This window comes from Protopterus annectens, chromosome 15.part0, assembly GCF_019279795.1.
Source record: "Protopterus annectens isolate FY-2018-M chromosome 15.part0, PAN1.0, whole genome shotgun sequence".
NCBI lineage: Eukaryota > Metazoa > Chordata > Ceratodontiformes > Protopteridae > Protopterus > Protopterus annectens.
Genome location: NC_056749.1, coordinates 693,211,789 through 693,229,897, shown reverse-complemented (window position 1 = coordinate 693,229,897; position 18,109 = coordinate 693,211,789). Strand labels below are relative to the sequence as shown.

The 18,109-nt window shown below is 37.6% G+C and overlaps 1 long non-coding RNA gene across 1 annotated transcript in view; it reads left to right on the top strand.

Annotated features, from left to right (window-relative positions):
* The first annotated feature begins 5,750 nt into the window (after positions 1 to 5,750).
* The window catches only part of LOC122789661, a 367,127-nt gene continuing 354,768 nt past the window's right edge, over positions 5,751 to 18,109 (top strand). Inside the window, exon 1 of the long non-coding RNA XR_006362853.1 lies at positions 5,751 to 5,836. This is a non-coding gene — a long non-coding RNA (uncharacterized LOC122789661). The remainder of the gene's footprint in view (positions 5,837 to 18,109) is intronic.

Sequence of the window (18,109 nt, the reverse complement as noted above, 5' to 3'; positions counted from 1 at the left end):
CTTGATACTATAAGTCTGTGAGGGTTAGACCCTTTTGGAGGATGTACGTCTTCTGTTATCTTTTTGGTGAGCTGACAGCTTTGAGTCATCAGCAAATTTATTCCACAAAGGGCCGTTGATATGAAATTTGACACCAGCCAGGTAGAAGCAAAAGATAAGCAATTTCAACATAGATTCATGTGGGATTCCTCTGGAGATAAATCTTTTAGAGTAGAGTGCACCAGCAGTCCTGAGTGAGCTCTGTCTGTAAACCAATGTTATTTGGGGGGTTTATATTTGATTGGTTCATTTTTTTCCTATAATGCCAGACAGTATTATAATATTAAAAGCCTTGTCTAGATCCATGTAGGCTGTGTGCATAGACCTGTCTTCTCGTGCCTCTATGACATTCTCAAAACAAATACACCAGGTTAAGAAGGCAGGATCTATCTTTCAAAAATCCACATTGGTTTGGATCAAGGGCTTCTAAACTGCCAATATCCTTATTTATGAGTTGAGTGATAACACATGCCATTATTTTACAAATGATAATTGCTGGGATAATTAGTCTGTAATCTTAGGATGAATGATATGACCACCTCCTAGATGTGTAGAACAACTACTGTTCTTCAGACCTTGTTTATATTGTGACGCCCCTGCACTGGCCCAGTAATCAAGGCGCCTCAATCCTCACCACTGGCAACAGAGGGGAATGTACACACTGGGAGGATGACAAGTACACACACAGTAAAGTGCAATTTCCCTTAAGTACACACATAGATCATAGTCAGTCTGGGGCTGGCTTCTCCCTCTTTCTCCAGATCCCCAATAAGACTCCCCACTGGCACAGCTATAAGGTTGAGATCTCAGCTGAGTGGCCGAGCCAAGATCTCCAATACTCTTTCTGTCTAACCAGTGCTTTGTGTCCCTGCCCAAGTAGCTGATACACACACTCCTTGAGATATGATTTATATACAAACACACACACACACACTTGGGAAAAGCTGGCACAGATTTACTAGCTATGTCCCCTTCTGCCCAGACTATAAGGTACTTCTGACTGCCACCAGCCAACTCTTATCAGCTACTTTAAGGCCCTTACAAATGGTGTCCAATCTCACTGTGTAATGTTACTATTAATCTAAATGGTAGTCAGGCCAAGAGCAAGGCTATTTAGGAGTGGCCTGTACAGCATCAGCAAATAGCTATGCAAGTACCCTAAGAGCTTAAATATCTCTAAACAGACCAGCCACAATTTAAAGGTTTAAATATATTTAATAATAAATAATAAAAGAACAAGACAATACTCAGTGAGTAATCAGTTACATCAGAGTTCAAAATCACAGGAAATATTTAAAACAACATTGCAGGACAGTCTCAGATAGATAAAGAAAACATCTAAGCTACACTTTACTATATTCCTATCTGAATATAAAAGAGTTACTATGCCCTAAAAATGTACTTACAGCAATGCAAGTGCAGAAGGTGATGAGTGGATGTTGTTGTCAGGTCAAAAGACAGATACAAAATGCCCAGTCTCTCTCTCTCTGAGACAGTTCTTAAATTAATATCAAATATTACTGCTGGGTTAGCTTGGATAACATCACTTTTTGTCACTTGACTTTCAGTTCCCAAGCTAAACCCCTATTGTCAGAAACTAGCAGAACTTAGCATCTCTCTCTGAAAAATACATATCTTTCAGATGTTTGTAGATCCTGGAAGTCATAAAACAATAAAACACGTCTACACCTTAAACCTAGTAATTACTTCTCTTTCAAGACAATACAAAAAATGACTAGCTCTAGACACTGTGTCTGCTACTGCTCTGAAACTGAAAGATAACATTTATTTTATTACACGGTTATCAAACAATTTAATTTCAACTATTTTTTCTGAATTTTTTTCAAGTCAACCTCCTGTGTTCCAGTTTCCATTAAACATATACATCTAAACACAATAGTGCAGGTACATTCCTGTTATATTCCAATAGGGCATGCTGTGGTTACATTTTAGCTCAGTACTTTACACACATTTCTGTATAAATCATATTAATATTCACAAATGACATAGAATTATTTACAAAATTCCAGATAGCTGGGCTGTCAGTATTTACCTTTGTCACATATGCATATTCACTGGAGACACTAAGTCTGAATAGGTTTGTGAAGGAGTCAATGAGAAAGGACTTTATACTGGCAACAGAACAACCTGGTATGTTGCCTTATATTTGTGGCAGATGGTGACATTTACCCCAATGACAGAATTTAAGTAGGCATAGAAATCAGTCCTATAAGTGGCTGTTTTAATTACTGATTTATCTTGGAGAGGAGAACAATTGAAGCTCCTTAGGTCATCAGCTAGTTGCAAGAAGTTAACCTTGGGGAACTCCCTGAAGACATTGGTATTTCTGGGCATCTGTCTCTGTGTTTTTTTTGGAGAATTTTACGGCATGGTGGTCTAATTTTAACAGTGATGAGTGAAATGATAGGCATGAAGAATACTAGAGCTCTGTTTGTAAGAAACAAATCAAGTAGATTTGAGCCTCTGGTTTGGGAAGGGTGCTACCTGTTCCACAAAACTTGCTTTGAGGATGTCCTGGAATAACTGTGTATTTTTATTCCTAGCTGTGTATATTTACCAGTTTATGCAACAATAATTAATTGAAAACCTCAGAAATGGTCTGATCCAAAATGGACCCAGTTCAGCACAATTTAGGCAAAAAGGATATAACACTGTAGCAGTAATCATGGTATAACTTAGATTTTGGGAGTCATCTTGCAACTTGCACACAAAATGTACATTTCTGAACTGTTTTAGGCTTGTGTTATGGCAAATGAGACTTGATAACTATTCACAGGGGGCTTACATTTACATTGAAGAGTCAGTATGACAACAAATGATCTCTACAGCAAAACTCCAACCCACCAGGGCTGTATTGTAAATACATCCTTTTTGTTTTCTAATTTTAACATGCCATAAAAGGAAAAAGAGTGAGGACAAATAGGTGAACTCAAAACCTAGCCAGCACTATACCCTCCGATGATGTTCTGATTAAATGAGTTGTAACATGATGCTTACATTCCTTCTAGTTAACATCATTTTATTACTACATTGATTGGTTAACTAAAACTGTGGTCATTGATACTGCAGAGAAAAAAATGAAAAAGACACATTCTATGTACTAGCTGGATACAAACACATTAATGTGAAACTGGATTATTTTCCATATGAAATATTCAGTCTAAGAATACAGATGTAAATACTGCATGGCAGAGAGAAAGTGCCTTCTCTTTCTAATATTGTATACTATATTGCAGTATTTCTTAAATGGTGAAACAATTCTCCATGAAGAGGTCTGGGCATGTTTCACTGGAGACCCAGTCAATTCTAAAAAGTTTGTGTTCTTAAAACTATAACTGATTGTTATTGTTTTTATGTGGGATCAAAATAAACACAAAAAGTAATAGCGAGTAAGCATTAGCAGTACTCTGAAAATAAGCATTAAAAACAATATACTAATCCAAATCTTGGCTATTTAAACAGTTTTTTGCACCTGTCTCACGTATAGGGGAGGCTCAAGGACTTTTTTTGTGGTTTGAGAGACGCTTGCTGTGACAGAGTCCAAGAACCTATGAGTTTTCTGATTGCTGACTCCTCCCTCTTCAGGCTTTTGCTGTTGGAGTGCAGGGTGTTGAACTCAGGCCATCAGTATGCTGACAAAAACACCGCTGCTGTTTGATGACTCATTTTTTTTCTTGCAGTGTAAAATGATCCTTTTATATACTACACTGATTCATCAATGATTAATACAGTAAGGCAACCCTTATGGCATTTTGTATGCTCATTTAAGTGTTTCAGTAATTGACTTGATGGACATAATGTGACTTTGTTATCACAAAGAAAGTGATTACATGTGCTTGTGACAGCAAATAAATTACTACATAGTACACCATTTACTTGCAAATTACTGTTACTTAGGCAGGTTGTTTAAACTGATTTTTGCTCTGTGAAGTTGAGAATTTAATGATCTTAGGAATGTTTGTAATTCACAGTGTTTGCAGCTTTCCGTCTCACCCAAAAGGTGATCATCTTCAGAAGTTGAAGGATAGAAGGACGGCAATCTCCTTAACAGAAAGGTTATGAACTGGCTGCAATTTGGACTCAGCAAGGGCCTGTTTTTGTATTCTGAACAATTCCTCCCAATTATCTTGGAAATTCTACATTATTATCTTTTACCAGATTTACATTTTATCGTGGATGCTTAAAATGCTAAAAGAAAATACATTTTAACAATTTTAAAGCTATACATCCCTCCTCTGGCCAGTTTCAGCACACATAAAACAAAATCCTTGCTTCTGTTTGTTAATCTTTTTCTAGCTATCTTTTCATATTATGTGGAACTCTCTTTTACCTTTCAACTCAAAAGAAAGAAAAGAACATTTTGTCACTGCTCCTGTTTCTTTTGTAGTTTTCTTTTTCTCAGAAGTCTTTTCTGCTTTTATTCTAATCCCGGTCATGCATGAGAGAACATTTCTCCTCTGCTGTTGTCTGTTCTGCTAGATTTGAATCAGTAGGGCTTTTTCTTTGTTCTCTTTATTTTCTGGACACAGTAAGGTAAGAGCATGAATGACAAATTCAACTTTAAAGAACACTCATTCTGTATGTATGTGGGTTTTCATGATTTGACTTTGCAGTATATAATTATTATTATTTTTTTTATTTTTGCTGTACATGTAACATTTCACAAATTATAGTTTTAAGTCAACACAGTAGGGAAGTACTACAGTTCTTAGTTACATCATAGGGCGAAGTCTACCTTTGAAGTCACCCCTTGTACAATATTTTACAATGATTAATCAATTTGCCTGTAATGTTTGTGATTTCTGTGATACAATGAAATCGCAAAGATATTACATCAGGGCTGCTTGTTATCATAACTGCAATTTGCATTTTTAAAAGATGAGAGCATGGTGAAAGAAAAAAAATACTATTTCATATTTCATTTGCATAGATTCACCTGCTTGTGATATAATGAGTAATTTATATTTCTTGCTCTGTCAGCCAACCAGATTAAAACCATTTACAATAATTTTAGTCTGATATACATGAATTAAACAACTTTTACATATTTCCTTAGCAAATAAGTCATTTAACCATTTTGGATTTTGATGTGTTTCATTTATCTGACCCTGGTTGCCATGGTAATGTGTTAGTGTTATATCTTCAAAACCTTCAGCAGCAAAGGTTTGGAACATTGTTTTTGCTTAATATTATTCCCCATTCAACTTGCCAGCCACATAATATGTTGTCTCTTTTGTTTTATGCTTGATTTATGGTGAGTTGCTGTCACCTAAATAGATGGTCACTTTGCAATTCCTCTTTTTCCTTCCACCGCAAAAGAAAAAAAAAATGCCTATGCAAGACCTGCTGAAAGGCTTGGTTATTGTTGCTTGCTGAATTTCTGCTCTCTGTGGTTGTCGGGCCTAATTAAAAGCAATTCAGGGTACTCAGTGGGGGCAGTGCATAGCTCCACAGGAAATTATGATAGCAAAAGTCTTCCTGTAGAGTTCTGCACTTGGCACTACAAAGTGCCTTAGGCTGCAGTTACCTGAATAGAACCGAATTAGAGCAGACAGCCGCATCCACCCACTTCTTAATCTATTAGAGCGATATACAAGTGGCGATTGTTGATTGCAAAGATGGGATTAAGAGGCTCTTCAATTGAATTGATTTTCTTATGAGAACAAAAAGAGGAAAGGAGAGCCAGTCTTGAATCACATAGCAAAAGGGACGTCTTAAATGGGGTCCTCTGCAGATATAAGATTTAAAGTAATCAGTGCATTCCCAAAGGGTACAGGTGAGACTTTTTGCTGTCAAGTAAAGGTGTTAAGTTCATTCAAAATACTGAACTACATTCATCTACAAACAGCTATAGTTAGCTATGGAAAGCAGTTCATATTTTGATCTCAGATTATCCCTTGTTACATATGAACAAACCAAAATGTTCTGTTTTGTTACTACTGGTAGAAGATAATATTGCTGGGAGTGAACATAGTAATTCATATAAGACACTTACCGAGTTGAAGTTTATGTGTGTGTGTTTATGACATTTCTCACAAATACCCACTGTACTCTGATTCATAAACAACCACTGTAATAATTCTGATTTGCTAGGGTGTAAAGCAGTATGCCTCAATAAAAATAACAGAATTCATTTTTCAAATAACTTTAGCAGCAAACAAAAAATAGGGATGGCCACAGATAGAAAAGATTAGAGGAAAAATAATTAAAACTGAATACTTGTGGTACAGAGGTGGCTTCCTACATGTCTGAGGTGCAAGGATCCCCTGATCTGTTAGCATAAAGCATTATATACCTTTCAAAGAGCATTGCAATGTTTATGTGTAAAGTACTAGAATTATCTGCCATTCTGGAGTACTGATGTAAGATGACAGTTGTAGCGCTGAACAGCTGGGTTGCTGGCTTAATCAGCAGCTGATTACTTGGTAGTTGACATTCCCCTGGCCACTTACACCGAATGCAACTTACTTAGGAGAAAGCAGCCATTAATGTCACATTCAAAACTGTGTGCACACATGCATTAGCTTGCATTAAATTCCACATGAGATATGTATCCATTTCTGCAGACGGGATGCTTCATATTCTCAGCCTCCTATCTCCTCTCCCTCAAAGGAACTGTGTTTAGTTGTGCTAAGTAGTCCTAAGTCTTATTGTTTTCAGATTCCATAATGCATGAGACTTAAGACCAAACATTTGCCTCCCACACAGTAAGTGTTTTCTGCAGTATGTTTTAATTTTAAACAGTGGGATGTAATCAGGTGAAGAAGTGGCCACGAGTTTCAAGCAGAAGAAATTCAAGGTGCTCAATCACTTCCTGATAAGATGCAGTGAGTGCATAAACAAAATGGGAATGTAAATGTCAAATAAAATACTGCACAGAAGGCAAAAATCCAAACTATAATAATGGTCAGTGTTCATATGTATATATATATATATATATATATATATATATATATGTGTGTGTGTGTGTGTGTGTGTGTGTGTGTGTGTGTGTGTGTGTTTTATCTTTCTACTTATTTGTCTAGCTTTCTACCTGCTATCTATCTATATATCTGCCAGATTCATGTCATTTCTGTCTTCCTCACGTCCCAGACTAATTATATATACTGACTATGAGATCACAGTGGAGTGGTTAAAGGGCCAGTTCCCTGATCCCCACTGTACCACAGCCTCCCACAGCTGGTTTCCCATTCACTGGTACTCTGAGGCATTTTCAGCTTTAAAGTTATGGATGTCGGTGTTTTGGCACTTGACATTAAAAACCTTCAGTGAAATGTCATGCTCCTGTATCTGTCTGTTTATGTCTCTATCTATCCATCTGTCAATATATATATATATATATATATATATATATATATATATAAAATTTGTCTTATCTGTATTTCTATTTATCTGTCTACCCACCTATTTTTATAGGCGACACACTGGTTGACAAGTTAATGCTGCTTACTCACAGACCTTAGTTATTTGCTTCTGATTAAAACTAGGATGGTGCTTGTGTAGAGATGACAGGTTCTCTTCAAGCTTATTTGGTGGGCTCTGAGCTTTCCTTCCACATTCAAAAAGACAGATATGGACTGGTAATAGTAACCTGGGTATAATGTGTGTGTGTGTGTGTGTGTGTGTGTGTGTGTGTGTGTGTGTGTGTGTGTGTGTGTGTGTGCGTGCGTGTGTGTGTGTGTGTGTGTGTGTGTGTGTGTGTGCCTGGCTGGCTGGCTGACTGTGTGCCTGTATGTCTCACTCTGTAGATAATTTGCCATATAATCTTTAGATGAAAAGCCTACATCTGAAATGACCTGCTGTACAATATCCCACATGGAACAGCATTAAAGAGTTCATTCTCAGTATTTCAGACCTGTTATTCTATTTTTTTCAGAAAAGTAAGCCATCCTGTGTCCACTTTTCTCCTAACACTCGTGAAACTAAATTTTCCTCACTCCAAGGTCACCAAATCTCAGCTATTAGTGCAGTAGCTTTTTTCAGGCACATCTGTGTATTTGCACCAATGTGATAGGGTGAACAACATGGCAGGGATTGCTACCGTGCAGACAGGCTTGCATGTCCATATATATATACTATTATACAGGTAATTTTTCCCCAAGAACTATATTTTCATGGTCATATATGGGATTTTTCAGGATTTTGTTGTCAGGCTTTTGCTTTCAAGATTTTGCATTTTATTGCATTTCAATCCAATGAGACGGTGAATTCTGCAGGCAGTTCATGTATTTTATATATATATATATATATATATATATATATATATATATATATATATATATATATATATATATATATATATATATATATATATATATATATCAAATATTTATATGGTCTATGAAAGAAATTGCACATTCACAACAGAAAACATTGAAAACATTGAAACGCCAAGCCCACATAACTGAAAACCAAGAAGCTGAAACATTATTAGCTGTCACTGTGCAGGATTCCTGTACATTGGGGATAGGGTTTTGCTCCTTTACCCACTGTAGTGTGATCTCAGAGTTTGGGTGTGTGGAGGATGCTGGGAAGCTTTCTCCCTGTAAGAAAGAAGCTTCTGTGATACTGGGGGCATTGCTTTTAAGCTTGTGGGTGTTTGGTAATATGGGTTCAGTGTTTCAATGTTCGATCTTCTGTCCGGGATCCATAGAATCACAGGATCATAGGTGGTTACTAGGCTAATGGTCTTGGGGTTCTTACAAGCCTAGCCAAGAGTTTAACCCCAAAAAAGAAACCTCAGTCAGCACTTGTCACCCCTGCCAATGAGGGACACAGGTGGAACCCCTGGGACAAATTTGTGGTTTTCCATCCACTCATCAAGGTTGTGCTTGAAGAGGCTCAGTGAGGTGGTCTGTTTAACATGTATGGGAAATCTGTTCCATAGACAGGGCAGTCTCTGGGAGACAAACCTGTCTCTCCAGCAGGTTTTGTTGATGTCACATATTAGATTCAGGACTTTTGAGTGGGTAATGCTTGAGGAGTTAGACTTATGGATATGGAGCATCTCTAGTAGGGCAGGGTCCGAGATTGCCTTGTAGGCAAAACACAGATCACCCCTGAGCAATCTGTATGATACCGAGTAGAGTGACAGTGATTTGAGCCTGTCCGCATAGGACAGGTATTGGAGGCCATGGATTCTCTTTTTGAGATATTTCTGTGGCTTTTCCAGTTGGTGCAGATGCTTGCAGAGGTACACACCAAATGGGGTCTATATTATATCATCAACCACTTAGCTTGTCGAACACCTAAACATCGACAGCTAAGGGTCGAAAACTGACAATCTCGAACAGCCAGTTAAGTGAATTCTTTCATTGGGAAAAATTTGCATGACCATGCCAAACTAACAAACTTTCAACCTGTAAAAAACTGGGGGGCTGTGCCCCCCACACCCCCAATGTAGAAGGCTGTGCCCCCCACACCCCCTAACTAAATATACCAACTCCGAGATTGCTCTACATTGGGGAAAGGGAAATTTCCCAGCAATGGCTAGGCAAATTCTTTCCTGGTGAAAAATTTGCTTAACTCGCCGTTCGAGATTGTCAGTTTTCGACCCTTGGCTGTCAATGTTTAGGCATTCGACAGTCTAAATGGTCAATGAGATAATATAGACCCACCAAATGGGGCATTATACACAATTACTGGTGTGATGAAGGAGGAGTATAGAGAGGTAATAACCTCCTTTTTTCTGGATGCAATCCCTTTACTTATGAGATGAACCAAGTAAAAGGCTTTTCTGACCACTTCTGCTACATGATGGTTGCAAGTGAGATTGTTGTCAACCTGAGTAACCAGGTCTCTTACCACAGGTTATTTACTTAAGGGGTTGCCATTGATGTGGTAATTAGTAGGGACCATGTTTTTGCCAAACGGTATGATAATACATTTTTTTGCATTTAACTTGAGGTCATGACTTTGGCACCAATATATATATATATATATATATATATATATATATATATGTGTGTGTGTGTGTGTGTGTGTGTGTGTGTGTGTATATACCCTTTTCTCCACTGTAGTGCAATCCTGGAGTTAGTATATATAGTTAGGGGGGTGTGGGGGGCGTAGCCTCCCATCATCTTAGCTTTTATATTTATGAATCTCATTTCACTGAAAGCTAACAATATAAAACCAAAAGTAGGTGGGGATATATATATATATATATATATATATATATATATATATATATATATATATATATATATATATATATATATATATACTAACTCCAGGATCGCACTACAGTGGGGAAAAGGGCATATACACTTTATTTGCCCAAACAGTACTTACATTCACTGAAATGTGATTCAGTAAAATGAGTTTTCAGTGATTTGAGCTTTCAGCGATTTGGTGTGAGTGTTTTGAAATTCAGTGAAATGAGTTTTCAGTGAATCAAAGTAGACCCCTATGTTTAAATACACACACACACACATACACACACACACACACACACATATATATATATATATATATATATATATATATATATATATATATATATATATATATTATAGATAGATATAAAATGTGTGTATGTATTTAACTACATATTCCTGTATAATTGTAATTTTTTTTAAGTTATAGTGTTTAGACACAGCTCATCAGGATGACATTTTTTGGCCAATCAGGCTTTAGGTTTCAGGATTTAAGGATCCTACACTTCATTGCATTTCACTCTAGTGACACAGTGAAATCTGTAGGGAACATACAGTATATACATACATACATACATACACACATACACACACTCATATCTATGTATCTGCCTATCTATATACATATATCTGTTTGTGTGTGTGTGTGTGTGTGTGTGTGTGTGTGTGTGTGTGTGTGTGTGTGTGTGTGTGTGTGTGTGTGTGTGTGTGTACAGCATGCAGTCCATCTAACTACATATCCCTTTACATCATGTTTTAAACTGTATTACATCATTGGTTTTGATACTTCCCATCAGTGAGACATTTTTGGATTTTGTTTTATTTTTTTATCAGAAAGTTGCAGTTTTTATGGATGTTCTAACTAATGAAGAAGCAAAAGTGGAGAAAAGTATTCTTTTGATAATGCTTATATTTGAGGAGCTCTTAAGCTTAGCACGAATGATTTATCTTTATGCAGTAAATTTCTCTTCTGCCTTAACTGCAATTAATTCACGGCGTCATTTCATTAATATTTACTTTTAAGACCTTTTCATGTGTCTTTCCTTTGTTGAATACCATTATGGTTTAGCTGTCTCTGATTCATTGTAGCTGGTCATTGCTTTTCTCTACTTGCGTGAGTATTCTGACTTTGGTAGGTTATTCAGCTGTTCAGCTGTTGTCTAGTAAGCTCTACAGAAAAAGAACAATAGAATCCGATCTGGCTTTTATGGTTTATTGAAAACTGCTGGTCCGCACTACGGCTTTGGTCAGTGATTAGGTAGAGTGAAAACAAACTATACAAGGCTGAGCTGATGTTGGGGGAGGAATGAATCTACTTCATTAACAGCTTTAAGAGGAAACCTTTTCTTCTTTGCAGCTTGTTCAAAACTTTTCAGGTCTCTGTTTAATCACGTAATTCTCACAAGTACTAAAAGAAGCTTACTGCACAGCAAGAGACCTTTTGACACATGACAACTAGGAAAGATAAATTATATACAAATATCTTCATTGTTTTGTATAGAAGAAACAAACTTCTGTATTGCTGTATGACACTCATTTACTAATTTCTTTATGGGGAACAGCTGGATTCTTTGTGGTATCCAAGTATGCAAACTATGTTTCTTGTGGCTTTGTCTTTCTTTGGTACATTTGGAGAACATGTATAGCTTATCCCAGACGGTCCAGCTTCATAGAAAAACAAGCTAATCATTGGTGTTCTTTTACTTGGTGATGACTGTATAAGCAATGCCATTCATAACTGAACAAGGTGACATTTTTGCTAATGCAAACTACAATGCCAAGCAATCATGTACATCTGATTTATCATATATTATTTATGTACTCTTTTACCAGATGATCCAACTGCCCTGTGATGGACTTCCTCATAAAAGGGTTTAAAAAATACACCAAAAAACTAATAAAATAAAAAAATACACAAGTAGAAAGCACTGGAGCATTGGAACACAAATATACAACCACGCAGGAAAGGCAAAGAAAGTTGACTTAATGTTTCCTACTACCTCGGCCCATGGCCTTCAAGGGAACACATTACAGCAACAACTCACTTTTTAAACCATCCTACCAATTAATCACACAGACATTTCATTAAATAATTAACACTACATTGATGAGTTGTTGAATGCATTTAAAGAAACAACCTTTGCACCTGTTCCCGCACCATCTTGTTACAATATTTTCCCATTTCTTGTTAAGCAAACAAAATGCCTAACTATTATCTTATTACCAAAACATGTACTCTCATATTTGCTGTCATATTTTAATTTTCTGTCATATTTAATGCTATTTCTTCATAAATACCACACAATATCTTTGCCCATAATAACTATAAATACACTTTTTTTTGTATTTAATAGATGGTAATTTTATCTTAATGCTGCTTAAATTCCATCCCTCTTCTCTCACCCATAATTGTGCCCTGATATGCTATAGGACACAAATATTAACTTCTTGGTTCAAACCCTTTGGCCACATAGTGCCAAAATTAATGATGAACTTCGATTCCAACTCAGAAAGTTTGTACAAAAAATCAGTGCCCCTGGTGTGCTTTCATCTGGCCAGGACACTGAAAAATAAAGCACACTCAGATCCCCCATGGCATTCAAAAATATTACTCGCCACAGGATTTTCCATTCTACCATTCAGAATGTCCCCAAGATGTACCATAATGTGAACCTTGGCCATCCTCTTAGTTTGACCTATGTACCACCTAACAGGCGTGTACCCACATCCTACAATCTAAATTACCCAACATGGCCTACAATTAAAATGATCTTTTGCCTTGTATCTTTGCCTGTTGATAACAGTCCCATGTAAATTCTTGACCTTATGACATATCTTGCATCTGCCACATGGATGACAACCTGAACGGTCACCAGCTTTCACCTTTTCCATATTTAAGAGCTCCTTTGTATTCAGAAATCTACCATAAGAAAAAGTTATCCCATCCCCAAATATGTTTGACAGTGCTGGATCATCATACCACAGGCCAAAATCTCTCCACAGTGTTTCTAAGCATATCAAAAAAGGGGAATATTTAGTTACAAAAAACAATCTATTCCCCTCATGTATTCACTGATCCTTCCAACCCAGTGACCCAACTTCCTTTACTCCCACCCCATGAAGAATATGTCCTCCTTTCATTTCCACTGAACCTAAGTTCATCTTTGTTAAGGACATCCACTTTGTAACCCCTATCTAACAGTTTCTCCCGCACTTTACAAAATTCATGTTGAATATTGGATTTATCAAAAGTGTTGTCATAGATCTGCTTATACTCTCCATAGGGTAGGGAGGCCAACAATTATGGCGGATACATACTGTCTGCCATTAAAACATTATTCACTGCAGTTTCTTTGGCAAAAGGCTTATGTTGAACACAATTTTCTCTGGAAACAAAAAATTCCAAATCCAAAAAGTGCATGGCATTTTTACTAGTTTTGTAAGTGAACTGCAAGCCCAATGCATTGCTATTTAATTCATGCATGAACCTCAAAAAGCATCAATTTCACTTTTGCAAATTAAAATCAAATCATCTATGTATCTTTTGTACATGACTACATGCTGCACAAAATATTCCGTGTTATAAATGTATTGATTTTCAAAATGGTTCATGAAAATGATGGCATAAACTGGAGCATAAGATGCCCATTGCTGTGCCCTCTTTCTGCAAATATTTTTTGTTGAACTTGAAACAATTATGAGTAAGGGAAAATTCTAACAATTGCACTAAATACAAAGATCGCGGGCCCTCCCTCATCATCTTAATCACAGCTTCCAGACCCCAGATGTTCTTGATATTTGTATATAGGGATCAAACATCCACACTAGCCCAAAAAAAGTTTTTTTGCCACTCCATACCTCCCACCAAGTGACATAACTCTTTCCCATTTGTTATGTGGGACAAAATCTTGGGTAAAAATCCCTTAAGATGACAGTGTAGGAAAATGCCCACATTCTGTAGATATGACCCTTTACCAGAAACTATGGGTCTTCCGGGGGATTATGTAAATTCTTATGGATTTTGGGAATTGTGAAAAATATTGCGTCCTTAGGATTTTTTACAGATAACTTTCTGACTTCCTGATCCGAGAAGAACCACAATCTTTCCCCTCTTTCCAAAAGTTCCAACAACTCCATATTAAAAGCAGTCACTGGGTTGGCATCCACTTTATAATACATTGCAGTATCATCCAATAAATTTATAACCATGCTGTTGTATTTGTCTCTTGCCATCATGACCCAATTTCCACCCTTATCTGCTTGAGTGAACACATATATGCTATTGCAGGCTTGTAATTCCTGCAACATCAACCATTCATTTTTATTTAAATTTTCTGTGGTCTTTTCTGAGCTTGCAGTATTCCAATTCCAACTGCTTACATACTACAGACTCAAAATGGCAGACAGAGAATGAAGTCCTAGGGGGATTGAACCTAGAAATGTGGGGAATCATGGGAACACATATTTTGCCATAGCCAGCACCAAAGCTACACCCAGAACCAGGAACAAAATTTTTATTTTCTACATCCCCCAAAATATCTATTTCATAAATGTTCACAAGTGGATTTTCATGCACTGATATATCCAACAAAGAATCATCACTATTTTCATCCAAACTACATATTTCATCATTATTAATAACCTCACCACATAAACATTTGTTAAAAAATACTTTTAAATGCAGTTACCTGCAAAAACTGCTTACCTCAAACTGGAGGTTGGCAAAACTCAGATGGTAGGTGGGAACAAATTTAGTACCCTTCAGCAGCAAATAAATAGCATTACTATTGATAGGCAAATCAGACAAATTGATGACATTGTCCAAACAGTTGCGATTGCCCTCAGATTCAAATTAACCTGCGTGGTAAGAATCCTTCATTTGCACCATTAATAAAATTACAGTCAATTCCTTTTCTTTATCTGGGCACCTCTGCCATTTTTACTACCAGACTGCCATCTCCAACTCTTATTCCTGGGTTGTTGTGCACCCGCATTCTGCTCCTGTAAATTTACTCCTTCGACATCAACTTCCTCAAAGGAAACATTCTTCCTAGCTACAGACGCTGTAGATGACACAGAGGAATCTCGGGACATTTGCAAAATTACTATGCCCCTCCTACCACGATTACTATTGGTCCTGCCTCTTTTCGATCTCCGCTGCCAGGAAAAAAATAAGTTATTTTTATAGTCCCTTGTATCTCTCTCCAGCTTACCCTTTTTCCTCTTGATAACTGCTTCCTCTACCTCAGCTACATGTTTCTTGATGTAGCCAGTTCTTTTATTAAAAAACAGTCTCACAGATGGAACCTTTGAGTTGCTCTTGCAGTGCAAGCACCTCCTTCTGGATTTTATCGTGCAACCTGTAATTGCGTTTTACCAAAATCCTTAGCCACCCTAATGTAAAGGTTAAGGAAACAGTCTTCCACTCCTCAAATACATCCAATTCATCCTCTGAGAAAACATAGGGGTATAAACAATTCACCTTCAGACCCCTTGGAGTGATATCTAGATGTAAGTATTTTTCCAAAAATCTAGTATCATAGAACAAACAGTTTCCTATAAATTGCTTGTAAATATAATAAAAACAATGAGGAGTCTAGCTGTGTAGTTACCTGGGATTGCACTGGTGTCATGGCAAACATAGCCCACCAGGCACACAAATTTCTTTCTTGTTAGTCTGACATGCAGTGATGTGGCTGAGAATGTATGCCATTTTGTTGCCCAGTGAGACTCTTACAATAACCTACTTATCTTTATCCTCATAACTCAAGTTGTATCACAGCACATCTGTGCCTGTTGCCATTTACAGACTCATAGAAGGATTACCTAAAGGGAACAAAAATAGAAGACCTGATACAGTTCTTCTTCTCTTATCTAGCCTTCAAAGGCCTTTGTTCATTTAGTTTGCTGTTTTATTTTCCCTTTGTTGACTGGGTAAGTTAACTACTCCATGGTCTTTTTCAGCCATGACTTGTGTGCAATTGCAGAATTTAGTATAGTGATACAATTAAATAGCTATTACAAAGATAATTTTGAAATGATCGAGTAAGAATTAGTTTATGTCACATAAACTACTAGGTAGATCATTTTCAAACTATTGTGACAAAAGTTAGTTTACATCTCCTCCTAGTAATAAAAGATGTTCTCCATGCTTTACTGTTGCAGTCATCACACTTGGGTTATCTGCCTACAGGTAGCCCTCAGTCAACCCGAATACCAGAGACTTAGTTTTTCTGCGTCGGTTGCTGTCACTCCAGGACTAATGTCAAGTCATCAGGGGTATAAAAACAAGCAGCTGTCGTCATTACATCAGTCTTTCTTGCCGAGGGGCCCGAAGCAGAGGAAGTTCGCACAAGTGCTGGTAAGCCGCTACCTGAGTTTTCGTTTCTGAATTGAATCATCCTGAAGTATTTTAAAGCTAAGTACCACTTTGGGGATCCTTTTTTCTTGCTCTAACCAATGTCAGAAAAAGTTAACAATTGTCTCGCCTGTGGAAAGCAAATACCACACCGAGATTTCCATTCTTACTGCATCACCTGTTTAGGCCCAGACCACGACGTGCCTCACTGTCGGTTTTGTGCTTTGTTCAATGCCCCAGCTATTCATCGTCAGGTCCTTATTGTCACTAAATACTTTCGCTCTCATTCTCCGTATTCTGAAATGGCTTTGGTAAGCCATCTGACTACCGATTTTCCAAAAAAACATAAGGATAAAGACACAGACAGACCAGACAGGTCCAAAACTGCCGACGATGCTGCCGTTAAGCTAGTCTCCAGTTCGCCGGTACTCAGTGAGGTGCTTTTGCAACCCCTGATGCCCGCTTTGATGGATTCACAGGCCGCTACCGAGACCTGTTCTGAGTCTTGTATGCCGTGAGACTCTTCTTTGACTACGGAATCTGTGGATGTCTCCACCTTGGATGGGTCCGGAGCCACTGTGCAGGCACTGGCTTCTGAGGAAGCTCATTGCATTATGATATTCGACACAAACCAACAACTTCTTTCATGTCTTCAGTTCTGTCTAAAACTACCAAATTTCTACTGCCAAGAGTATGAGCTACGCCTAAGAAAATGACAACCCAATCTCAAGCACCTGCTTCCTTGCCACAACATCAAATGCTTAAAAAGGCAGAAGACCTGATTATGTTGATTAGGGGAAGTCAGCCTTCCCTGCTAAGAGAAAAAGAGACCTGTTCCCAGCAGCTTTAACAGACCAAGAGTCTGATGACTCTGAGATTTCTGAATATATGAAGGCATGCCTTTATCTGCTTATGAGGATTCAGATGCAGAGGACTCCATTTCCTCTGCTTCCCCTCCAGAGGATTTTTCTTTTGGTGAAAACCTACATACTTTAAGAGAGCATTTCCACTGGGAATGCCAGGATTATCCTCAGTCCAAAAAGTGACTCAGAGGATTTTTAGACTTGCCACAACTTCTGGATGATGTCTTTATGAAATTCAGTCTAACTCTTGATACTTTACCCCCGGGCTCCAAGGAAACCAGACAGGTACTACAGAGTCCCTGACGCTCACAAATTTCTTTTCAAAAATCCTACTGATGACCCAGAGGTCATTTCCCAGGGGCCTAAAGGTATAAAAGCAACCACACCTAAGAATCCCACCCCTTCAGAAAGGGATTCTTGAGCTTTATACAGATGGGGTAAAAAAGTATACACCTCTGCAACTCTTGTCATTAGGGTGTTGAATTGCCAGTTTCACATGCTGAAATACTAGCAATATATTATGGAACTTATTAAGCAAAAATGATCTACCTTTACAGACTGTGCAGAAAATAAAGAATTACAAGAGCTTGTGCATTCTACAAGCCAAGTCAGCAGGCATACCTTGCAATGTGGCTTTGATGCCCTAGAAGCATCCTGCAGGGCAGCAGTCATTG